At 45.6% G+C, this 25,730-nt stretch overlaps 1 protein-coding gene and 1 long non-coding RNA gene across 2 annotated transcripts in view; both read left to right on the plus strand.

Annotated features, from left to right (window-relative positions):
• Nucleotides 1-25,730, plus strand: part of KCNB2 (potassium voltage-gated channel subfamily B member 2) — a 396,347-nt gene that overhangs the window by 120,827 nt on the left and 249,790 nt on the right. The gene's annotated exons all lie outside the window — the stretch shown is intronic.
• Nucleotides 21,636-25,730, plus strand: part of LOC137518978 (uncharacterized) — a 102,803-nt gene continuing 98,708 nt past the window's right edge. The window contains exon 1 of the long non-coding RNA XR_011020940.1: nucleotides 21,636-21,719. This is a non-coding gene — a long non-coding RNA (uncharacterized lncRNA). The remainder of the gene's footprint in view (nucleotides 21,720-25,730) is intronic.

A 25,730-nucleotide genomic window follows, 5' to 3' on the forward strand; every position in this document is an offset into this window, starting at 1 on the left:
CGGAGGCACGGGGGTCAACAGCGCGCCGCGCGCTTCCGGGTAGAGCCGTTCACGTGACGCGTTTCGTCACTCCCACGTGACTTCCTCAGACGTGACGTCAGTGGCATGGTTGCGCCTCTATATAGCCATGGCAACCACACCTGCTGCTTAATTCAATGCTGGAAGCGAAGGTAATTAAAAATCAGGTTCCCATACGCTGCTTTGTGTAAATCAATGTTCATTAGGCAGGTCATCATAGGAGTATAGTGGCTTTGGAACATATGGATCACAAGAACACTTTTAAATTCAGGTCTCCGTTCAATCCTTGAGGGGATAAGCTCCCACATTCATATATCAGCTTTGACTCCTTCTGTAGGAGTTGTCTGTCAAAGTCACCCCTTCGGGGGCTGATATTCAGCTTGTATATCCCCATAAAGCGGAGACGCGACACGTTTCCATTGTGCACAGACCTAAAGTGCTCAGCAAGAGGATTGAGTCTTTTTTTGTCAATGGTGGTACTCCTAATATTGGCTAAATGTTCTCCAATCCGTGTATTCAATGCTCGATAAGTTTTCCCAATATATATTAAATCACAAGGGCATCTAATCTGGTAAACTACTTTAGTAGATGTACAAGATATATAATCGTTCACAGTAAAAAATCTAGAGCGATCATGATTATAAAAACGGTTGCCAGTCTGGACAAACCTACATACATCACAATCCAAACATTTATGCATACCCCTATTTGATTTCCTCTTAGGGGATTTTGCCCATCCAAATTCACTGGAAACCAGGAGATCCCCCAGATTGGTACATCTCCTGGCTGCCATATGTGGGTAATCCCCCACAATTTCTGCCATGACCGGATCCCTCAACAAAAGGTGCCAATATTTCTGTAGGATCTGTCGGATCTCAACAAAGTGAGCACCATAAGTTGTAACAACACGGGAGACTGTCTGGGGTTTAGGATCATTGATGGGGGGGGGCTCCTTGTGCCCCCACAGATCTCCTTGACAATAAATCACTCCTGTCCCGGGCCAAAGCCCTGTGATATGCGGAAATTACAATCCGATTGGGGTATCCCCTTGCCAGCAACCTGCACCTCAAATCTCCAGCTTCATTATTAAAATCATTTAAAGTTTTACAGTTCCTCCGTAGACGGAGGAACTGTCCCGTAGGGACTGCCCATTTTTGTGCTGGAAGGTGGGAGCTGGACGCAGACAAGAGGGTATTCCCAGCTGTAGGTTTCCTGTAAGTGCTGGTAACAAGGGAATTGCCATCTTTCCTAATTAGGAGATCCAGGAAGGAAATTTCATTAGGGTCACAGGTATAGGTGAGAAAAATGTTTCTGTTGTTTACATTTAAATCGGTCACAAAAAGGTCTAATTCGTGTCTGGAGCCTCTCCACAGAACAAAGACATCATCCACATATCTTAGCCATAGGGCCACATGTTCCCGGTATCCAGGCCTGCCCCTCACCACCTCCTGCTCCCAATAACCTAGGTGGAGGCAGGCATAGGCAGGGGAACAAGCGGCCCCCATGGTGACCCCCCTCTTTTGTCTGTAGATTGAACCCCCAAATTCAAAATAATTATTCTCAAGGATCAATTTCATAGCGTCCAAAACAAAATCGGCATGAGTCTCAAAACCTCCATAGTACTTGGATAAATAATGCTCCAGGGCCTCAAGGCCAATAGAGTTGGGTATTGAGGTAAAAAGGGACTCAACGTCCAGGCCAACGAGTAGCCAGTCCTCCAGAACAAATGCATCCTCCAATCCTGCCAGTACATCACCAGTGTCCATTACAAAGGAAGGTAGCTCCCTCACTATGTCCTTAATTTTGAGATCTACATATTTGGACAACTTTTCAAGGGGCCCATTGTTTCCCGATACGATAGGTCGTCCCGGGGGGTTATGTAGGTTCTTATGCGTTTTCGGTAGGAAATAAAAAGTAGGAATGGTGTATTCCGTGATGTTCAAATATTTCATTTCTCTTTCCAATAGGACCCCCTCCAAGAACCCCCACTGGACCTTTAGATTGATTTTACCCACTAATTCCTTAAAGGGGCTAGAGGTCACCCTTTCATAGGTAGATCTATCACTAAGTAATCGTCTAGCCTCATTTTCATAAAAAGTTTTGGTCATCACCACCACGTTGCCACCCTTATCACTATTTTTAATTACTAAGTTTGGATTTGATTGGAGGGTTTTTAGTGCTTCCCTCTTGCATTTAGTTAAATTATCTCTCCCCTTTTGATTCCACTCAATTTTCCTCAAATCTTCAGTCACTAGATCCATAAACATGGCAGTATACCTATTTGAAGTAAGGGGGGGCATATAACTAGATTTTGCGAATAGTTTTGGGTGCAAGGTGGCAGGATTCGTTAAGGCGCTGACCTGTTCAAACAGATTTTCCAGATCAACGTCATCAACGTCAATAGGTGAGTTTGGGGGCTCATCAATCGGTGACGCACTGGATACAGTAGGAGAGTGCATTCGTCGCAAAAGTACCCGACGCAAAAAAAGTTGGATATCCTTATAGGTCTCAAATTCATTGCCACTCTGCTTTGGACAGAAACTGAGTCCTCGTCTCAACAGTCCTATCTGTTCATTAGTCAGGGTCTCGTCTGTTAAATTGATAACGTCTAAGTCCTCATTTGGTTGGGCAACGTCCCCATCTGTCGATGAGAATTCCTCATCGCGTTCTGTCTCGTCTGGACACCTACTCTTTCTCCCACGTCTGCCCCTCCTCCTCCTCCTTCTGGTCCGCTTCCTAAAAAATCAGAGTCACCCTGTTTCCCATTGAGTCTGTCATTATTTTTCCTTCTGTTTTGTCTTGGTTTTCTTTTCCTGTTCTTTAAGATACCTGGGTTCCGTCTCATTTCCCCATCAGTCCCAGAGGCATCAGTTCCCGTCTCATCCGAGCCGCTCCCCCACCCAACCCTTCTACCTGGGCCTCGCCTACCTCCATAATTCCGGCCATTTAGATTGAAAATATCACCTTTTTTGAAATCTTCCACATCCCGTGCGAATTTTTTATCCTTAATTTCTCTAATTCTATCATGTTCCTTCTCTACATCAAATTTGAGCCTATTATTTAGTTCTTCAAAGGCCTCATTCTCTTTATACTCATTTAGCCTCTGGGTGCTGACCTCCAACTCTTTTTCAATATCTTTGAATTGTATTTTTTCCTCATTTGTAAAAATCCTCATAACTCTCAGGCCATGTGCTTTACATTCCTTCTCCCATTCTGGCAACATACTGTAAGGAAACGCGGAAATGCCGCCGTCTCTCAAGGTGAGGCGGCTGTTTCCGCGTCCAGCATGGCGTCACAACGCGGAAAAAACGCTGCATGCCGCATAGGCAGTGCGGCGGAATCCGCATCAGAGGCGGCCCCCGCACTAGATACATTGCATGACAGTACTGGTGTGGCTGGGACTGATAGTCCACCAAGATTCAGACTTACACGCGCGCGAGCAGAAAGGCAGAGTTTAAATAGCAGTTAGAAGGGTGTCGGCTGACCAGCTGGGTCAGCTGACAAATTCCACTGCTCTCATTGGACCAGCAATTAGGGAGGTCCTGGAAAGGTCCTAGAGTATATATACTGCTGGTTGTTCACTTGCTCTTTGTCTGGCGTGCGATCACATATGTGGGAGCACCCAGATCCGTAGTCAGATCCGCAAGTGTGCCGGGACCAGCTGGAGCTGTAATCCTACACTTAGCTAGATTCTGTTGATAGCTAAAGTACTAGTTTGATTGTGATTATCTGTTATGACTTTTGCCTGCCTTGACTACCCTTCTGAACTCTGATCTTGTACCTCGATATTTCTGATACTCTGTTGCCGAACCCCGGCTCGTTCCTTGACTCTGCTTCTGCCTCCTGATTTTGTACCCCGATATATCTGATACCCCGTTGCTGAACCCTGCCTGTACTTTGACTCCGCCTTTGCCTCCTGATCTTGTACTTTATCTGTCCGTGTGTGTACGACCTGGCTTATCCGACCTCGAGAACCGACCTTACCGTTGGAGGCGGTTCCTCGCTCTGTTAGCGACCCTTCTCCTGAGGGTCACTTTCAGACATCCTTCCTACTGTCAGTCTGACTCCTCCCGTCTTGGAGAGCTCAGGTCTGCGGAAGGAATCTGTGCAGTACTCCTTGCTGCACTGAGGCCTAGTCCTCAAAGTGATACTGTTACACCAAACACTACACTCTACTCAGGTGAACAGAGGTTAGTTTGTATATCAGATTATCGGTGAGACTGCAGATCACTTATAATCTGGTATATATCTGTATTTCCGGTGACACTGCAGATCACCGGTAATCAGATACTCTCTGCGCCCACCGATCGTTACAGAACGCCAGACCCAAATACAAAATGGACGCAAACACTGATTGTCTGGGTGTACTTGCCGCTTCGGTGGACAACATCAATCAAGTACTGGGCACCCACATAACTCTTATTGATGCCCTATCAGGGTCTGTACAAACCCTCCAGACATCAGTGAATCATGTGCGATCCTCTCCTAGCTCTGACATACGTATGCCTGTCCCTGAAAGCTTTTCCGGCCACAGATCTGACTTCCGGAATTTTAGGAGTAGAGTATTTTCCTATTTTGAGTTGAGACCCCAATCTTCGGGTACTGAGACCCAGAGGGTCACGTTTATTAAAACTTTGTTGTCCGGCGACTCCCAGTCATGGGCATATAGCCTGCCCACCGGAGACAAAGCGCTTACCTCTGTAGAGGAATTCTTTAAGGCTATGGCGGTAATTTACGATGATCCAGACCTTGCCTCGACTTCTGAGCGGAAGCTCAAGCTATTGCGTCAAGGCGAAGGTCCGGTCGAAGATTACGCGGCCGAGTTTAGGAGGTGGTCAGTTACGGCCAGGTGGGACACTCATGCCCTGTTAGATTGTTTCTTGTCAGGGCTGTCCGATGAGGTCTCTGACATGATGTTAAGTCAGCCCGAACCCAGAACAGTCGATGAGGCCATCTCAGCGGCCATCCGGATCGACCGCAGGCTGGGCTACCAAAGGCAGACCAGGGGTAGTTCCCGTGTCAGAGGGGTGTCTTACGCCACAGCCCCAGTGATTCCACCTCCTACTGTTTCGTCTTCTCCGGTCTTGCTTCCATCCGAGCCAATACAGATTGGTCGGTCAAAATTGACCCAGGTGGAGCGAAAACGGAGAATGACCGAACAGCTGTGTCTGTATTGCGCTGAAGGGGGGCATATAGTACGAAACTGCCCTAATAAGCCGGGAAAACGCTACCGCCTGGGAGTGGTAGGGGGTAACACCCTGGGCGTCCGACTTTTACCCTTAGAAGAAAAACGGTTGCTTCTTCCCTGCACCATTACGTGGGAAGATAAAACCGAGGTCACGGAAGCCTTTATCGATTCAGGCTCCGCGGCAAATTTTATGGATTTTGAGTTTGCTAAGAAATTGGGTATCCCACTCACACCTGTACAACCACCCATCCAGGTTACGGCAGTGGATGACTCTCCTCTGCAAGGGAGTCACCCACTGTCTCAGACACCAGAGGTGGGAGTCACCATAGGGGTTCTGCACTGGGAAAAATTACAATTCTTTGTGTTGCATATGTCTACTTCCACCATTATACTCGGCATGCCATGGTTGCACCTTCATTCTCCGCACATCGATTGGGCCACCGGCCAACTGGTTTCTTGGTCAGCACGCTGCTTTCAGCAATGTTTAGGGAAGGTGACACTGGGCCAAACCAGGGTTCATGTACAAGGGGTACCTGAGCAATATTTAGAATATTCTGATGTGTTCTGTCCCAAGGCAGCAGACAAATTACCCCCACATCGCTCTTTTGATTGCCCCATTGATATCCGTTCTGGTTGTATGCCTCCTCGGGGTCATCTGTACAATTTATCTGGGCCAGAAAAGTTGGCCATGCAAGAATATATCCGTGAGAATTTAGCCAAGGGTTTCATTCGTCCGTCCCGATCGCCTGCTGGAGCAGGTTTCTTTTTCGTTAAAAAGAAAGACGGGGGCCTGCGGCCCTGTATCGATTACCGGGGACTGAATAAAATCACGGTAAAGAACCGATATCCGTTACCCCTGATAGACGATTTATTTACGCAGGTCACAGACGCCAAGATCTTCTCAAAACTGGATTTACGGGGCGCGTACAACCTGGTACGCATAAGAAAGGGTGATGAGTGGAAAACGGCCTTTAACACGCCAGACGGGCATTACGAGTACCTAGTGATGCCCTTTGGGTTATGTAATGCCCCGGCCGTTTTCCAGGAACTCATCAACGAGGTCTTCAGAGAGGTGTTGGGGAGATTCGTGCTGGTCTATCTAGACGATATACTTGTTTTCTCCAACAACCTCTCTGAGCACAGAACGCATGTGAAATTTGTACTCAGCAAACTAAGACAAAACTCGTTATACGCTAAACTTGAGAAATGTATTTTCGAAGTAACATCTGTCGCCTTTCTGGGTTACATTATTTCCACCACGGGCCTGTGTATGGATCCCGCCAAAGTCTCTGCTGTGTTAGAGTGGCCCCAACCCGTGGGGTTAAAATCTTTACAGCGGTTCTTAGGCTTTGCGAACTATTACAGAAGGTTCATAAAGGGGTATTCCACGGTCATTTCACCCCTCACCAGTCTTACAAAAAAAGGGGCAGATACTAACCACTGGACTCCAGAAGCTCTACGAGCATTCTCCACTCTGAAAGACTTGTTTTGCTCAGCACCCATTCTGAGGCACGTTGACACTTCTTACCCCTTTATTGTTGAGGTGGACGCCTCAGAGGTCGGGGTAGGGGCTGTGCTGTCTCAGCGATCAGGGTTGCAGGGAAGATTACATCCCTGTGCCTATTTCTCTCGTAGGTTCTCTCCGGCAGAGAGAAACTACGATATAGGCAACAGAGAGCTCCTTGCCATTAAACTTGCCTTTGAGGAGTGGCGTCATTGGCTGGAAGGAGCAGAGCATATGATTACGGTATACACCGATCACAAAAACCTGGAATACATCGAGGGGGCTAAGAGGTTAAGTCCCCGTCAGGCTCGATGGTCGTTATTTTTTTCGAGGTTCAAGTTCCTGATTACATACACCCCGGGCAGCAAGAACGTTAAGGCAGATGCTCTGTCCAGATGCTTTGAGCCAGAGACAGCCGAGCCTCCTGCCCCAGAGTCCATTATCCCACAGAGGCTAGTGTTAGCGGCAGCTGAGACTTGGGAGGACTGGACAGAGACCGTGAGGCCTTTTCAGCAGGATGTCCTCGAAGGGAAACCTGAAGGGGTGATGTTTGTACCCCTACCCTTTCGTCTCCGCACTTTGCAGATGTTTCATTCTCACAAGAATGCGGGACACCCTGGGGCATCTAGAACTCAGGATCTAGTATCCAGGTGTGCTTGGTGGCCTTCTTTAGCAGCAGACTGCAAGGAGTTCGTTAGGGAGTGTGCAGTTTGCGCTAAGAGTAAACCCTCCCGGCTGGCACCTGTGGGTACCTTGCAGCCTTTACCCACCCCGAGTGAGCCATGGACTCATTTGTCCATGGATTTTGTGGGCGAACTTCCCAAGTCAGAAGGTATGTCGGTCATTTGGGTGGTAGTCGACCGCTTCAGTAAAATGGCCCATTTCGTGCCCTTGAAAGGACTCCCCTCAGCCCAGGAATTGGCCGACTTGTTTATTACACATGTCTTCCGGCTGCACGGCATTCCGGAGAACATAGTGTCGGATCGGGGAGTCCAGTTCGTTTCTAGATTCTGGAGGGCATTCTGCCAACAGATGGGCATGAAGCTGTCATTTTCATCGGGCTACCACCCACAGACCAATGGGCAAACGGAGAGAATCAACCAGTCGTTGGAGCAATTTTTAAGGTGCTACGTTGCGGAGACGCAGAGCGACTGGGTTAAATTTCTGCCCTTCGCGGAGTTCGCACAAAATAATTTGAAAAGCTCTTCCACCGGATTCTCTCCGTTCCAGGTTGTGTCTGGAAAATTGCCCAAGTTCTCACCATTTCCAGTGGCCTCCACCCCGTTTCCAGCTCTGGAGGCCTGGCAGAGGTCTTTTAAAGACATTTGGCGCACGGTGAGAGATAGTTTACAAAAGGCGTTTTTGAGTCAGAAGGGTCAAGCTGACAAAAAACGCTCAGTGGAGTGGAGGTTCAGACCAGGGGACTTGGTCTGGGTATCTACACGTCACTTGACCCTGAGACAACCTTCTGACAAACTTGGTCCCAGGTTCGTGGGTCCATTCCCGGTTGCTAGGAAGATCAACGAGGTCACATATACCGTTGATCTTCCCACCAGCATGCGGGGAGTGAGGTCCTTCCACGTATCACTTCTTAAACCCGCAGTCCAGGTGGGTCCCACTCCTCCTCCTCCTGTGTTAGTAGATGCCCAACCTGAATATAAAGTGGAAAAGATTTTAGATTCCCGCACGGTTCAAAACTCGGTTCAGTACCTCGTACATTGGAAAGGGTACGGCATTGAGGAGAGACAATGGGTACCGGGTTCACGCATGCATGCAGACGAGTTAAGAAGGGAGTTTCATGCCTTACATCCCGAGAAACCTGGTAGGAGTTGTCCGGAGTCCACTCCTCGGGGGGGGGGGGGTACTGTAAGGAAACGCGGAAATGCCGCCGTCTCTCAAGGTGAGGCGGCTGTTTCCGCGTCCAGCATGGCGTCACAACGCGGAAAAAACGCTGCATGCCGCATAGGCAGTGCGGCGGAATCCGCATCAGAGGCGGCCCCCGCACTAGATACATTGCATGACAGTACTGGTGTGGCTGGGACTGATAGTCCACCAAGATTCAGACTTACACGCGCGCGAGCAGAAAGGCAGAGTTTAAATAGCAGTTAGAAGGGTGTCGGCTGACCAGCTGGGTCAGCTGACAAATTCCACTGCTCTCATTGGACCAGCAATTAGGGAGGTCCTGGAAAGGTCCTAGAGTATATATACTGCTGGTTGTTCACTTGCTCTTTGTCTGGCGTGCGATCACACATGTGGGAGCACCCAGATCCGTAGTCAGATCCGCAAGTGTGCCGGGACCAGCTGGAGCTGTAATCCTACACTTAGCTAGATTCTGTTGATAGCTAAAGTACTAGTTTGATTGTGATTATCTGTTATGACTTTTGCCTGCCTTGACTACCCTTCTGAACTCTGATCTTGTACCTCGATATTTCTGATACTCTGTTGCCGAACCCCGGCTCGTTTCTTGACTCTGCTTCTGCCTCCTGATTTTGTACCCCGATATATCTGATACCCCGTTGCTGAACCCTGCCTGTACTTTGACTCCGCCTTTGCCTCCTGATCTTGTACTTTATCTGTCCGTGTGTGTACGACCTGGCTTATCCGACCTCGAGAACCGACCTTACCGTTGGAGGCGGTTCCTCGCTCTGTTAGCGACCCTTCTCCTGAGGGTCACTTTCAGACATCCTTCCTACTGTCAGTCTGACTCCTCCCGTCTTGGAGAGCTCAGGTCTGCGGAAGGAATCTGTGCAGTACTCCTTGCTGCACTGAGGCCTAGTCCTCAAAGTGATACTGTTACACCAAACACTACACTCTACTCAGGTGAACAGAGGTTAGTTTGTATATCAGATTATCGGTGAGACTGCAGATCACTTATAATCTGGTATATATCTGTATTTCCGGTGACACTGCAGATCACCGGTAATCAGATACTCTCTGCGCCCACCGATCGTTACACATACGTAAAGTTTGGAGGTACTTAGCCGGAGCGACCCTTTCCCTGATGCCTCTGGGAATGATGCCCTTCTCTACATATCTTTCCATACTTATAATTTCTAACTTTTTTTTAACAAATTTAATTGAGATTCGTTTGTGTTGTCGAAATAATCTAACCAATAGCAGCTTATCCTCCCCTGCTAATTCCTCTTCAACACCATCAAAACCATCTATTCTCTCATGATCTGCCTCAAAAGTAGGTACATAAGCCATCCTAATAAATTATTAAATTAAATTATGAATATAACCAGGGATATCAAAACCGTAACAAAAAGATGCTAAAAGGGGGCAAATAGGGTACGGGATATCAACAACCTCTTATTGGCCTGTCTCACCCATAAAGTACAATAATGCTAGTAAATTGAGTATAGGGAGCTCTAGGCTGGTTATAGAAAAAGTACAAAATCTTTATTAAACAAAGCTACATATAGTAACACACATGCATACCCCCTTTAAAAACAAGCAAATGGACTGGCTATGAATTGCTCCTAATCTAGGCCAAGATCGTCCCTTCTGGAGTGCACTCCTATGAAAAAAGTGCGGACTGACATGTCAGAAAAATGTAATCTTCGGGCCCAATTTTTCATAAGCCAGCTTGTAGGCAGTATCCCGTTGATGGTACAAAATCCTGCACCTTGATAGTTGCACCACCCGTGTGCTTGGGAAATGCACGCCTCTATGTAACAAACATGTACGCTCTCATTACAGACACATGTGATAAGTGTCTAACCTCAAACTCCTATTTCACGCCATGGATAGCGCTGAGACTCACGTGACCCGGCCGGGCAGCTGGCGTCCGCATGGAGGATGCACCTCTGTTATAGCGGCGCGTCTGGACTGGATGCGTCAGTCGGTTTGGGTCTAAGCAGGTTTAGGGGTCCCATCTGGTGTGCGGCAAAGGAGGAGGAAGAGTCTCAGCGCTATCCATGGCGTGCAATAGGAGTTTGAGGTTAGACACTTATCACATGTGTCTGTAATGAGAGCGTACATGTTTGTTACATAGAGGCGTGCATTTCTCAAGCACACGGGTGGTGCAACTATCAAGGTGCAGGATTTTGTACCATCAACGGGATACTGCCTACAAGCTGGCTTATGAAAAATTGGGCCCGAAGATTACATTTTTCTGACATGTCAGTCCCCACTTTTTTCATAGGAGTGCACTCCAGAAGGGACGATCTTGGCCTAGATTAGGAGCAATTCATAGCCAGTCGATTTGCTTGTTTTTAAAGGGGGTATGCATGTGTGTTACTATATGTAGCTTTGTTTAATAAAGATTTTGTACTTTTTCTATAACCAGCCTAGAGCTCCCTATACTCAATTTACTAGCATTAAGATTTATAGCCCTGGGTTATTAACCCTTTAGTTGAATAAAAAAAAGCGGATTGCAGGTAAGTTCTATGTAGGACTGGTACTACAGTATGTGCACACATGTTTCACTCATCCTGCAACATGTCATTTCAGTTCAGTTACACAATCATCAATCCATTCATGTCAACAGCTTTTGTTACTTTCTGATATGCCCATCCGTTGACAGCTAAGAAAGGGGGAGTAGGCCATCGCAGCCCAATCTTTCTAGGTATTGAGTGCCCTTTACTTTTCTTCTACTCTCTTGGAATGGATCAGTGTAGAATGGCATTTCTGCCTTTCAATGCAAAAGTTTTACTTTAAGTTTGGCTTTTGGATTCAAACGTTTGAACCAGATCTATATGAAGTTTGTATGTTCTCCTGGTGTTTGTGTGAGGTTTCTATAGGCATTCTAGCTGCACTCCAAAAACATACCAGTAAGTTAATTGGTTCACCTTCCGATTGCCCTTTGACTGTGGTCAGGAGATTTGACTGTGGCTGTGGTAGGGATCAGAGCCTTTTTTCCAGAGAAAATCATGATCAGAATTGCAAACTTGCTGCGAGTGTGATTTTCACTCTTTACACCTGTTGGCACCTTCAGGCTAACACATTCATTTTGGCAAATCGCAATCACCAAAAAATGCAGCATGCAGGTCGGTGGTGTTTGGTGGAAAAATGAATCGCACCAGTGCAACAAGGGAATCTCGAGTACCATGTTGGTGGGATGATGCCCTTGTAATCAGCAAATCACGTACGATCCAAAAATCTGATTGAAACGCAGCCGGTGCTAAAGGGCCCTTATATTGTGAGATCTTCTGAGCAACAGTTAGTGACATGAATTGTTACACATGCCTTGTAAAGTGCTGCACAAAATGTCAGCTCCTTTATTTAACCCATTAGCAGCTTCAATAGAGTTATCTCGTTTGAGATAAGTGCTCTGCTTTTGACTTCAGTCAGCAGAGCTCATTGTGCTGTAAATTCTTGGGATGCTTAGATCTCTCTCTAGCAGAAAATACAGAAACGAAAGCATAAATCCTCTGTTATTGTCTCATATTGCCCCCTAGTGACAAGTAGCCCTAAATACACATTACAGCAGTACTAATTAGAAGCAAGAAAATTTAACAAAGAAAAAAATGTGCTAAAATGAACTGGACTGGAACACTTGCAAACCTCTAAATAAATTGGCTGCTAAAGTTAAAATACTATAATAATTGTGTTAAACATCAAATTCCATTTGTACCCAGGTCCAGTAGAATACGCAGAACTCCTTTCCATGAAGGTACAATGTTACATAGGCTATAGTATGGATCTGGCTGCCAAACCCATTAATCATAAATGAACAGATGGTTGTAAAATAAAAAGAGAGGGTGGATACTAAAACACTTGGTTGCTTGTTGTCTTTCTCATGCTATCCATTTGTTTTAATGGTAGTAAAATAAAAACATTTATACTCACATAAAGAAAATGTGGAAATAGTCAGACATTCTTCTTTAGGGCATTCACTGAAGGCAAAGTACATTTATTTGCATTTCATGATTAAAATAGAAACTACTGAGCTAAACAGGTGGTAAACAGATGTATTATGTATTATACAGGCCTACAAAACAACTACCAGCTAATAGGAAAACTTTATACACGATGTGGGTTCTGTTTTAATGTATTTCTATTTCAAGGGCATATCTGTTACAAAAATAGCTTGTCGCCGTACGTGGTGTACATGCAAAGATGGACAAGTCCCTGGAGCCATCTACCCAGTACATAAACAAACACAGTACTATTACTATTGGAACACATGTCCTGTGTAAATGGAACACAATCATATTCAGTTCTTTTGTTTTGCTTTGGTTTGTAGGCCCTGCTGACTGGATTCTAAATCACACAGGAATCTTGTCCCTGATGTAAGCAGAGGCGTGGCCAGGGGTGTTGCATCCCTGGGCACCAGGAAAGGACCACAAAGCACAGGGAAGTGGGTGTGGTCAAGATGGGTCATAGGTAGGGATGATCAATGAGATGCAAATATTTACCAGTTCATGCAGAATTATACATTTGTATGCAAATATATGCAGCTTGAAAATGGACCAATCAATTTAAACCTGGGTGGAACTTGATTGGTCCATTTACAAGCTGCATATATTTGCATAAAAATGTACATAATTCTGCATGAACTCGGAAATATTTACACCTCATTGATCATCCCTAGTCATGGGTAGGGCCAAATGTACATAAACCTAGCAGGGGGTTGCAGAACCACAAGCCTGCTGTCTGCATTCACTGCCACCAACTGACCAGAATCCTCAGCATCAACATGTTACAGTATATCTTCCTGCTGAGGCTTCTCATTGGCCCCTTAGTCTGGACCAACAGCAACCTCCGGCAGTAAATTCAAGTGAGCTCTAGCGGCACTGCTTTTCATATAATTATAATTTTACAATATAACAGCTAGCAGACCAGCTGGGAGGGACAGGAATGTACAGATTTAACCCTTTCATTCCTTCTTCCCCCACATCACCCCAGCACCTATTTTTTCCTGGGTGTCTGGGGGGAACGTGGGTGATTGTGAAAAAGGACCCGGACGCACATAGTCCGACATGTTAAAGTGGACCTGAACTCTTGCGCAGGACAGAAGGAAAACAGAGAGAAACCCACTCTTCATGTATTTATAGAGTTTAGCCTAATTCCCCCTCCTCTGTGACTAATCACAAGTGTAAATTGATCTCTCAGCTGTGTCAGCTCAGGAATCCCGGCAGCCTCAGCAGAGCAGCTTATTTGTAAACACAGGCTGTTAACCCTTTGTCTGCTTCCATGAAAGCAGGAAGTAGACACACTGCAGGATTTCTATCAGCTGTAACAAAGAAATGTTTTTCTGTAAAGGTTATTATGCTGTTGCTTGTATTTTGGAGCAGAGAGGAAGTTCTGAGTTCAGGTCCATTTTTATCAGAAGAAGATGGCGCTGTGCCAGATTTTATCGGCAGTAGCGCCATCTAGTGGCAGCAAGTTTTTCCTATGTCAGACTACTGTATGTCCAACATTTGTGCTATGGGGGAAAATGCCAACGTGGGTTTGGAAAGGGTTAATGTCATTTCAGAGGCAGATTATATTATATTGCAGGACATTTTCTTTGATATTCCCATTTTTTTTTAATAATCTTATTGTTAATTTGGTCTTTCGCCTCCAGTCATTTATTTTCATTTTGGTCTTTAGCAGCTGCTCAGCAATCAGCTCTCTCTACAGAACTCCCTTTTAGTTATATATGTGTAGTTATAAGACAGCATTTGTAGACAGCCTGTCCCCTATTCCCTGTCACATTCTCTCTGTTTCTTCTTCTCTCATCGCCGCCATCACACAGCCTTTCTTCTGACACAACACAGTGTCTTCTCTCTCGTCTGTAAGTCTCGTCTGTCGCTCACCCAAGGCAGAGCTATGTCTCATGCTGCACATACAAAGCATCTCCATAAGCCAGCAGGTGACTGGAGGCAGCAGTCAGCCAGGGGGAGGTAGGCACAGATGTGAGGGCAGGCTGGTGCCGGGCACAAGATTGGAAGCAGAGCGTGATCATTGTTCTCTGGCCTATATCATGTTTTGATATTTCAGAAAATCTTAACTGTGTAGACCAGCCATTTTCTCCAGTACTGATTAACTAGAGGGCCACCTAGGACTGGGACAAGGTTCTCCACCAGTGGTGGAGATTCCAAAGTGCACCTTCCCCCTCCCTGGAATTGTGCCCACCCCAGTGTAGATAGAAGACTTGGCTCCTGTTAGATAGCCAGTCCTTCTCCCCAGCTTAGATAGCTAGATGTAGCCCTAGTATTAGGAAGTCCCCCAACATGCAGAGTCAGGAGTGGAGTGCTGAAAAAGTGCTTCTCACCTCTTCTCTCTGCACCAGGATCTTTAGTCTGTTGAAGGCTCGCAGCATCTCCTCACATCTCCCTCTAGTGATGCACATGGTAATGAGAAACAACACTAGAGTGAGACAGACAGGAGATGCTGCGAGCCTGCGGCCCGGCTGAAGATACCAGTGCAGAGATGAGTAACAGCCCTTTTACAGTTCTGCTCATGACTCAGCATATGGCCAGGGAGAGTAAGGGCCTGTCAGAGGACACAGGCGCAGCCTTAGAGTTCTTTGCGAAGAGGTGCCGCCTCGGCCTCTGCCTCCACTCGACTCTAAACACTATCACCAAACCGCAAACACTTTATGCGCCTTACAAGTAGAGATGATGGAATAACCAGGACTTACTGGACATACTTGGATTGGGTTCCCTGCATTATAGACACCCAATGACCCTCAAATAATGACACTCATGAGCCCCAACACTCTACATAGGGACAAGTCAATGAAAATAAACACATTTGTTGGTTTCAGTGTATTCCTATGTAATGCTTATATGGTATACCGCAATTAATTATTGAGCACACTGTTATTTTGGTTGCATGGGTTGAAGCAAAAATCATTTTGTTTCCTTTTTATATTTTTTACTGATCTTTATCTGTCCGTCCGACTTCATAACCTTATCACTTGTCCTACGTTAAGCTTGCTGTGCCTGTATAAGTGACTTACTGGCCTTTGTAAATGGCAGACTTACTCCAATATTACCCAAAGCTAGAATTTTATAGTCACTGTGGGCAATACAAGTGATCAATTAAAAGTTACTGGAGATCAATCACTCCCCAGTGAGGAGAATGGAGCAATATTTGAGTAATACCCGGCAGCACACAAATCAGCTTTTTATTCAGGACTCAGACACAGTATGCTGCCAATGTATTTAATTACTATGCAAAGGACAGATGCTCACTCTAAGTCTCCAAATTCAAATTATCCTCCAGATGCGAGGCCCACCAGCATCCTACGTCCTGCAAAGCTGTCAGTTATTTCTGCAAAGACACTGTAATCAATTGAAAAAGGGGCATGAAGCAACTAGTAAGATGGCATGGTCTACCATGACATCAGCAAGCGCTGCTAAAAGCATTCTGGGCCTAGAGTCTTCAATGTCAGAATGTTAGAAGTTAGTTTAAAGAGGAGCTGTCAGCCATACTATCTCAGAAAAAACACATATATAAGTAGATATATACTTGCTCTACTTACATAACACATGTATTGCACTGTCCATGGCTTGAGTTTAGTGATTATCATGCCTAAACTCAGTTTAGGCATGATAAGTTTAGGTGTGATAAGTTTAGGCATGATAAGTTTAGGTGTGATAAGTTTAGGTGTGATAAGTTTAAGCGCCAACTGTGTTAGCACCGCAGTGCACAGCTGATCAAAAGTTTTACGCTAGCAAAGACTGGTGCACTTCGTATAAAGTTTAATAGCGCTGCTTTGCGTGCGGGACTTTGCAAGCGATCTAAACTTATCTAAACTTAGCATGCCTAAACTTATCACACCTAAACTTATCATGCCTAAACTTATCACACCTAAACTGGCTTTTCACTAGAGTGGTGCAATGGTTATCATGCCTAAAGTCTCTAACTGGGTTAGCACCGCTTTGTGAATCGAGCCCTATCTACACTTATCTAAACTTAGCATGCCTAAACTTATCACACCTAAACTGGCTTTTCACCAGCGTGGTGCAATGGTTATCACGCCTAAAGTCTTTAACTGGGTTAGCACCGCTTTGTGAATCGAGCCCAATATGTTTTAGATTTTAGCTCTGGCATACTTCAATGAATGTGTCATTGAGCAAAAACAATAAAACAGTAAAAACTTAAAAAGTAGATTTAAATATAAAATAAAACTGTGGAATATCGTAAAAACTCATTTTTAGAAAAAGAGGATAGATACAATTGTTATTTCATTAATTTATTTTCACCTCAGGTGTCCTTTCAATGTGTTGTTTTACATGAGTAAACAATTTAACGTATTTTCAGACTACTAAAGGTAGCCATACACTGGTCGATTTGCCATCAGATTCGACCAACAGATAGATCCCTCTCTGATCGAATCTGATCAGAGAGGGATCGTATGGCTATCTTTACTGCAAACAGATTGTGAACCGATTTCAGCCTGAAACCGTACACAATCTGTTGTGGTGGTGGTGCTGCTGCTGCCGCTCCCCTCCCCCCCCCCCCCCCCCCCCCCGCATACATTACCTGCTCCGCCGGCGCGACTGCCCCCGGTCACCGCTTCTCCGTCTCCGCTCTGGCCTCCAGGTCCGGCATGCTTTACTTCTTCTTCCTGCCCGGCAGGAAGTTTAAACAGTAGAGCGCCCTCTACTGTTTAAACTTCCTGCCGGGCTAGAAGAAGTGAAGCATGCCGGATCCGGAGTCCAGACCAGACTAGCGCGGAGACGGAGCAGCGGTGACCGGGGGCAGTCGTGCCGGCGGAGCAGGTAATGTATGCGGGCTCTATTGCGTCGGTCGTCGGGTACTCGAACACCGCTAGCGACGCGCTCCCTACCCGCGGGCGATCGACGGTAATTTTCCGCACAAAGCGATCGACGGGATCGGACGAAATGGATCGAAATTTGGCGTGTTGCGGGAACGATGTGACAGCAGATTCGATCCCAGTGATCGAATCTGCTGTCGATCTGGCAGGAATCGGCCTAGTGTATAGCCAGCTTTAGACTATAAAACGCACCTAGGTTTAGAAGGAAAAAAATCAGGGAAAAATAAAACTGAACCTGGTGCGTCTATAGTGCAGGGGCATCTTAAGCACCCCCTGCCCAGCTGTCTCTAAGCTATACTGACCAGCTACGCCACCCACCAGCTAAGCTGCACTACACTACATTAACCCCTGCTGCACCCACCAGCTAAGCTAAACTACACTGCACTACACTACACTAACCCCTGCTGCACCCACCATCTAAGCTGCACTACACTGCATCTTAGCTGGTGGATGCAGCAGGGGTTAATGTATTGTAGTGCAGTGTAGTTTACCTTAGCTGGTGGGTGCAGCAGGGGTTAATGTAGTGTAGTGACACTACATTAACCCCTGCTGCACCCACCAGCTAAGGTAAACTACACTGCACTATAATACATTAACCCCTGCTGCATCCACCAGATAAGCTGCACTACACTGCACTACACTACATTAACCCCTACTACACCCACCAGGTAAGCTAAACTGCACTACACTACATTAACCACCCTGGCGTTCTATTAAGATCGCCAGGGCGGCTGCGGGAGGGTTTTTTTTAATTAAAAAAAAACTATTTCATGCAGCCAACTGAAAGTTGGCTGCATGAAAGCCCACTAGAGGGCGCTCCGGAGGCGTTCTTCCGATCGCCTCCGGCACCCAGAATAAACAAGGAAGGCCGCAATGAGCGGCCTTCCTTGTTTTGTTTAGATCGTCGCCATAGCGACGAGCGGAGTGACGTCATGGACGTCAGCCGACGTCCTGACGTCAGCCGCCTCCGATCCAGCCCTTAGCGCTGGCCGGAACTTTTTGTTCCGGCTACGCTGGGCTCAGGCGGCTGGGGGGACCCTCTTTCGCCGCTGCTCGCGGCGAATCGCCGCAGAGCAGCGGCGATCGGGCAGCACACGCGGCTGGCAAAGTGCCGGCTGCGTGTGCTGCTCTTTATTTGAACAAAATCGGCCCAGCAGGGCCTGAGCGGCAGCCATCGGCGGTGATGGACGAGCTGAGCTCGTCCATACCGCTAAGATGGTTAACCCCTGCTGCATCCACCAGCTACACTACAATAACCCCTGCTGCATCCACCAGCTAGGCTAAACTGCACTACACTACATTAAGCCCTGCTGCATCCACCAGCTAAGCTACACTACACTACACTACACTAACCCCTGCTGCACCCACCAGCTAAGCTGCACTACACTACATTAACCCCTGCTGCACCCACCAGCTAAGCTGCACTACACTGCACTACACTACATTAACCCCTACTGCATCCACCACCAGCTAAGCTACAATATACAACAGACTACACTACGGACTACACTGCTCTGCACTGCCGCTTCTCAACTGATCTTGCCGCCATGCTTCTCTCCTTCTCGTGTCATCCTCTGTAAACCTAATCCTCTTTTTGATGTACACTGCAGCTTCCGGCCGCCTCCTTCCTCCATCCGCTATACAGTTTCCAGTCCTCTGTTCCTCATGGCCTACGTACTTAGTGTTTTGGTTCCCTGGAACGTGCGCCACATGTCACGCCTGACCTCAGAGGAGCACAGTGGCAGGATGGATAAGTGCTCCCTGTGCACTCTGCTCCTCTTTTTAACATATCTTTGGAATATAAGACTCTCCCTTCCTCTCACCCCAGTTTTGTGGAAGAAAAAGTGTGTCTTATATTCCAAACAATACGGTACTTATGTAAAATCTTACTGCTCAAAACGTGATGTTCCTTAAAGCTAATGGGATCCCATATTAAAATAAAAAAAAGTCAGATACTCACCTAAGGAGCAGGAATGCTCGGTCCTAATGAGCCTTCCCTCTCCTCTCCCGGTGCCCTTGATGCTGCGCTGGCTCCCCCGTTCACATCCCCGGCCGAGGGGACTTCGGAAGTCTTCGGGAGTCAAGTCCTCCCAAAGACAGGCAGCTTCATACTGCGCTTGCGAGAGTGCAGTGCACTAATGCTCCCGATACATTTCCAAAGCCTCCTTTCGGCCGGGAAACAGCGGTACTTGACCAAAACGGTCGAATACCGCTACGGGGGAGCCAGCGCAACAGCGGGGACCGGGAGAGGAGAGGGGATGCTCTATGGGACTCAGAGCCTCCCTCTCCTTAGGTGAGTATCTGACTTTTTTTATTTAAATATGGGTTCTCATTTACTTTAACTACACAAAGCATAAAATAATATGTGAGTGTGCAGACTCAGGTACAACATTTTTTCACACGTGATATAGTTAATGGACATTAAAGTCTCGTACAGACGCTAGATGGATTTTGGCCAAGTCGCTAAGGGCCATCTCTGTTGAGAGTCTAGCGTATGTATGACGGTCCAAATATGTTGCCAAGAGAACCAAAGTGCAAAGTTCCATTTGTCAAGCATGGAGTGAGTCCAATGTTCCCCTACTCACCTCACCTGCTCAGAGATTCTCTGTTGCGTGCGCTGCTAAAGTTCCACCTTTGCCCTCCATAGCGACAGAAGATGTTGGTAGCCTCGAGCTAGCGACACATCCGTATAGATCTTGGGCTCGAACTGTTGCCCAATGGATTGAGTCCTACTTCCCTGTAAGTTTATGCATAAACCTTGTGTTTTGAGTAGTAAGTAAACTGTTATTCATGTAAACTAGCTAGCATAAATTCATGAGTTGTAGCATAATGTTGTTTGTGAATAAAACCCTTCTTTTCCAGCAAGATTAGTTTGGGATTATACTTTACAGGGTAACCCCAACTCTCTACATTTTGTTCTGGATAAACTGGCATTCTAATGTAAAATAACCAACTTTGTAAGTCTCCACTTGCTCCATTAAGGGATCTTTCACACCGGCTGCGTTCCGTGATGCTTGTGATTTTCCAAACCCAAGTGCAGTAAATTTACATTTGGAATTGTGGGAATGCATTCATACTAGATGTGTTTCCGATTTCCTAAAAAGGCAATTATAGTTCTGCTGCATTTTTCCTGCGTTTCGATTGATGCCAACATAGTGAAAATCGCAAAATGCAAAACGCGTTTGAATTTGCGATTGCGTTTCATGATTTTGGGTGTGAATTAAAAAGTACTTGAGTAGGTTTGTATATTAGCAGACCCAGATTTACCTCACAGGACCCTACAGGCACAGATGTCCTGGCAGCTTAGACGTTTCTCTCTATAAACCTACAAACCCCCACCAAACTGCACCGCGAGTGTGCTGGCTGTCCCAGTTTACACTTCTCCCTTACTTTCCTTGCCCATCATAAGTAGCTATTGGTGCCCCCAAGTATTAGGTAGCCAGATTTACCCTCAATGTTAAGTAGGTAGAGGTGCCCCCAAGTATCAGATAGCTAGAGAAACTTTAGTGATAAGTAGCTAGAGGTGCCCCTGACTGAAGGGAGCTCTAATCAGTGGAATGCTGAGAGCAGGGTGAGTAACGTCTCATTTACACTCTCATCAGGACTCTACATAGGGAAGGAGGAAGGCACTCAGGGAGGGGATTGAGCTGCCCTTCCATCATCAGGCGCCTGTAGGCACAAGCCTACAGTGCCTCATGGTAAATCAAGCCCTGCATATTAGCATTATGTGATCCCCCAGCACCCTTTATACCCACACTGCACTGCGAGCAAACAAGGCTCTACTGCACTGCACCAACAATACAGGAGAGGACAGCAGAATAATAATAAAGGACTGAGCTTAATAAAAATGGGTTTCTTCTGTACAAAAACGTTGGAAGAACGTTGGAAGCCTCAATCAAAATGTAAACATTTCAGGTAGGATGACGTGGACACTATAAGAGCCTGTACTAGACTGAATCATCTTCAGAAAGTGATTCTAATTAAATAATATACTTTGTAGAAGTTGTATGCACATTAGATAGACATTAGTTTAGATGATGGAAACACTGATTCTAGCACATTACGTCTGCAGGTTCATCCTGCGAGTCCTACGTGTCTGCTAGATATAATGATATCACCTCATGCCTGCTGCCTTTATTTACGGCTGCGCTCTGAGATGAACTTTCTGTTTAGCCTCTCTGGAGTGCATTTTCCATAGAAGCCCATGAAGAGATGACGAGGGAGCCAGCGACACTGTCACACTCCCGAGTGGCTTCTCCAAAGGAAAATGTGAAGAATGCACTGCAGAAAAGGTAAACAGTTCACACAGGCTTCAGTGACGCGGGGACAGGAAATGAGAGGGAATATTCCCAACAGGGACACAGACAACTATTAAGTTAAACTCTCTAATGCTTCCCAACAGTAACTTCATGTAAACTTTGGGCTGTAACTTTAAGAAAACTTTGGGCTAAATTTCCACTTTAACATAAAAAAAATCAATGAGCAATTAAATTGTGGGTTCTTTCAATCAGTGACATCACTGTGTCAGGGGCTTAGCAATAGCCCTTGTGACCCCCGCCGTCACTGGGCGGGCTGGGGGCTTGGGGGGCCTGGCCCGCTCTTGTATGTAATGCAAAGCAGCAGCGGAGTGTAACACAATACCTACGGCATAACAGGTCCTCTTCAAGCCTCTTTAATGCAGCTCATCGCCGAACCATACAGCCAATCATCTAGCGGCTCCAGCCTCTGCATGTCATGTGACACGGATGGAAGCTGCGTGGTAATTAGCTGTATGGTGCAGTGATGAGCTGCACTAAAGAAGATTGAAGAGAGCCTGTCAAGCTATCGGGTGCAGGTAATGTATAACGCTTCGACGCCTTTGCTGCTCTGCATTACGTACACGAGCGGGGATACCCATGATGGAGGCCAGCTAAATACTTGGTCCAAGGGCAGAGATGGATTAAGAAATAATGGAGCCCTGGGCAAGGTAGTGGATTTGGCGCTCCCTTGTGGTCATTTTTTTAAGCTGGAGTGGAGAGAGATCAGAGAAGGTAGCAAGTGGCCCCCTTGACACCCACTAGGCCCCTTCCTAGTTTGCCTGGTGGATGATCCTGCTCTGTCCAAGGGTCTAACTACATTAATCCAGGCCCCTCCCACAGAGATCTGTCAGATGTACCCGGCTTAATGTACTGTGTACTCCATAAAGCTTTGCTTAGATGTTGGCGCTATATTAATGCATAATAATAATAATAATTGGCATTTTTTGTATGCTTTTTTCTTTTGTTGATCCAATAACTTTACTTTAAGGGCCCGTTTCCACTTGTGCAGTGCAAATTCATTGCGGAAAACTTTTTGCATTTTTTGTAAGTATGCGAATTTTACCATGTCAGTGCCTGAGTGCTTTTACATTACGCAAATTCGCATGGAAAATTCGCATAGCGAAACCGCATGCGAATTTCCTATTAAATACATTGGGCCTGATTCACAAAGCGGTGCAAACACTTTGCATGCCTGTGAAAAGGCCTTTATCACGCCTAAACTTAGTTTAGGCGTGATCGGAAGGAACTCGCGCGAAGCGCAATTGCGCAGGCGTGCGCAGCGCCCATTAAGCCCTATGGGACTTTGCATGCGCGCCTGCGCATTTGCACACGGGAGCTTCGCGCGATCAGCAGCAAAGGTTTGCTAGTGCAAAGGTTATCACGCCTAAAGTCTTTTAGGCGTGATAACTGAGTTATCACCGCTTTGTGAATCAGGCCCATTGTATGCGAATTCTGATGGCTGTGCTGTGCAGATTTTTCCTGCGCAGAAAAACGCTCTGTTTTCCTAACAAGTGTAAACAGGCTAATTAAGTTGTATTGGTTGTGCGAATCTGCGTGCAGAAAACGCATGCAGATTCGCGATAGTGGAAACGGGCCCTAACGGTTTTTCTTTTTTTAAGAACTGCCATTTTCTGTTTCTTTTCAATAAATCTACGTGTACAGCTGTTTTTAATTGGTGATAAAACATTCTAATTCATATTACAGAAACTTTAATGGCTATATATGAAACATTTACAGTATGGCAAGTCATTTCACATACCAAATGAAAAAAAGGAAACAAGGCAGTGTGATTTCTAATAAAATTAAGATAGAAAATATTATTTAAGTTGCCTTAAAGTACAGCTAAACCAAACACCATACATAAAGCACACAGTTGTTTTAGCTGTAAATAGTCCAGCACTAGACTGCAGTGCTCCTCGATCCCTGCCACTGCGTATGCCTGCTGCTTAGTGTTACTGTATAGGAACTACAACAGAATACCCAAGCAGCTCAGGGTGACCCAGAACCACTAGGAAAGCATAGGGGATTAAAAGAGACCAAAAAGCCCTCCTACTTAAAAGCACCGCTCAGTGTAATTTGCCATCTTAAAACAGAAAGTATGCATGGTAGCTGTGACTGCCAAAACTGTATAATTGCACTTGAATCCAAAGACATTGTTTCTGATCCAGTTCTGTATCATAGTAGAGAGGAATGGCAGCACATCTCAGGGGCAAACCCAGGATTTTCAGGGGCTGAGGGACTCCTGAAAGGTCTCCCCCAGCCCGCACAATACAGTATAATAATATGATAGGACAACTCAGCTCTTTCTGCTTCTCAACTCAGTACAGCTCAGTTTCGGCAGTTTGCTAGTGTTTACTAAATGTATCTCACAAAGGAATGTAAACAAAAGATAATGTTGTCATCTCTTCGGATGTGGCCAGAAGCGGCCCACTTAAGCAAGAAGCTTTCCACTGAAGAACAAAGTGTTGTGTTTAACTGTTTGAATGCTGTTCTGTTACAATTTTTTTTTGTGGTAGTAGATTTAATGCTGAAAAATAATATTTAAGAGCAAAAAAGGAAATGCTGAGTTTCATTTTTTTAAAATACTGAACTTAATACATGAATAAAATAAACAAGAAACACTGTGTGCTATGTCAAGCAGGAGACCTTTGTCGTTTTAGATACTTCAGTTTTCTGTAGCTTTTCCTGTAACTTGCTGTAATTGGAAACATATGAAGTCAATACGAGATACATAAGAGACACGATTTTTGGATACAAAGCATCGCTGGATTTTTATTAGATTTTACAGGCCGCTAATTTCTTGGGCATTGCTCTGCACTCGTTTAATCTGGAACATATTCGTTCCCTATGGAATATGTTACTAAACATCCCGTCGATGTTTCCCATTGAATTTAAATATTGGCATTAGGCATAGCGGTAAACTGAAGTTGCAATTACCATCTGGGCTGCGCTACTCCAGAATGTCCTTTGAGGTCAAGTACAATAATTGTGATTAGAGGAATAAAACCCACACGCAACAACAGCAGCGTTCGCATCGCAAGCCCAATAAAATATAAACTTTAGTTTAGAGATTTGAAAGCCTGACTTCCTTATGTATTCCGATAGATGCTGTGCTATTAAAATTCATTAGGAAAAGGCGGCCGTAAATATGAGTAATCTCTTGTAGCTTTGCTAGAGCTAGCTCAGTAATAGGTGTCATTTTATGTACTGCTCCTCAGTCACTGTAAATTCTTATTTAATAAGTAAATGGATTAATATTATAAATGTTTGTCTAGCTTGTAAAACATGATGTAATGCTAGCTTTTACATTAGTTATGATAATAATGTCATTAGAGGAATAAGAATAGGAAAAGCCATAGCAAACATGGCAACTATTATGGGGCCCAGGAGCAGGAGGGACAGTTTCTCTCCAACCTGCCCTTTATTGTTTGTGATTCTGCATGCTTCAGTCACCAGACATTGGCCTCAATTCACTAAGCTTTATCAAAGACTTTATCAAACGTTTGATGATTTACCTCATGGGTAAAATCTAATTTTGAATTCACTAAGGTATTATATATTTCTCAAATGTTTTATCACTAAAACGTTCAATAAACCTATAACACCTTAGTGAATTCAAATTTAGATTTTACCCATGAGGTAAATTATCAAACGTTTGATAAATTGTTTGATAAAGTTTAGTGAATTGAGGCTATAGTGGGAAGCAGCCCCTGTGAGCCTGGGGAGGGGAGGGGGGGGAGGCTGTGAGGTCCTCCAACAACTAACCTTCCCTCCAACCGATACAGGAGTCCATCTTCCAGATCAGGTCAGTGGCGTAGCTAGCGATTATGGGGCCCCATAACAAAACTTTCATTGGGCCCTCAGATGTAGGTACTCTTTAGCTATGCCACCTGCCCCTACCCTATGGATATGGGTTAATTGGCAATTTACATTCTCATGCAATCTGCACTGCATATAGTCCATGGGCACTGAGCGGGTGGAGGAGCACAAGAAAGTGAATAGTGA

This window comes from Hyperolius riggenbachi, chromosome 5, assembly GCF_040937935.1.
Source record: "Hyperolius riggenbachi isolate aHypRig1 chromosome 5, aHypRig1.pri, whole genome shotgun sequence".
In the NCBI taxonomy this organism is placed as follows: domain Eukaryota; kingdom Metazoa; phylum Chordata; class Amphibia; order Anura; family Hyperoliidae; genus Hyperolius; species Hyperolius riggenbachi.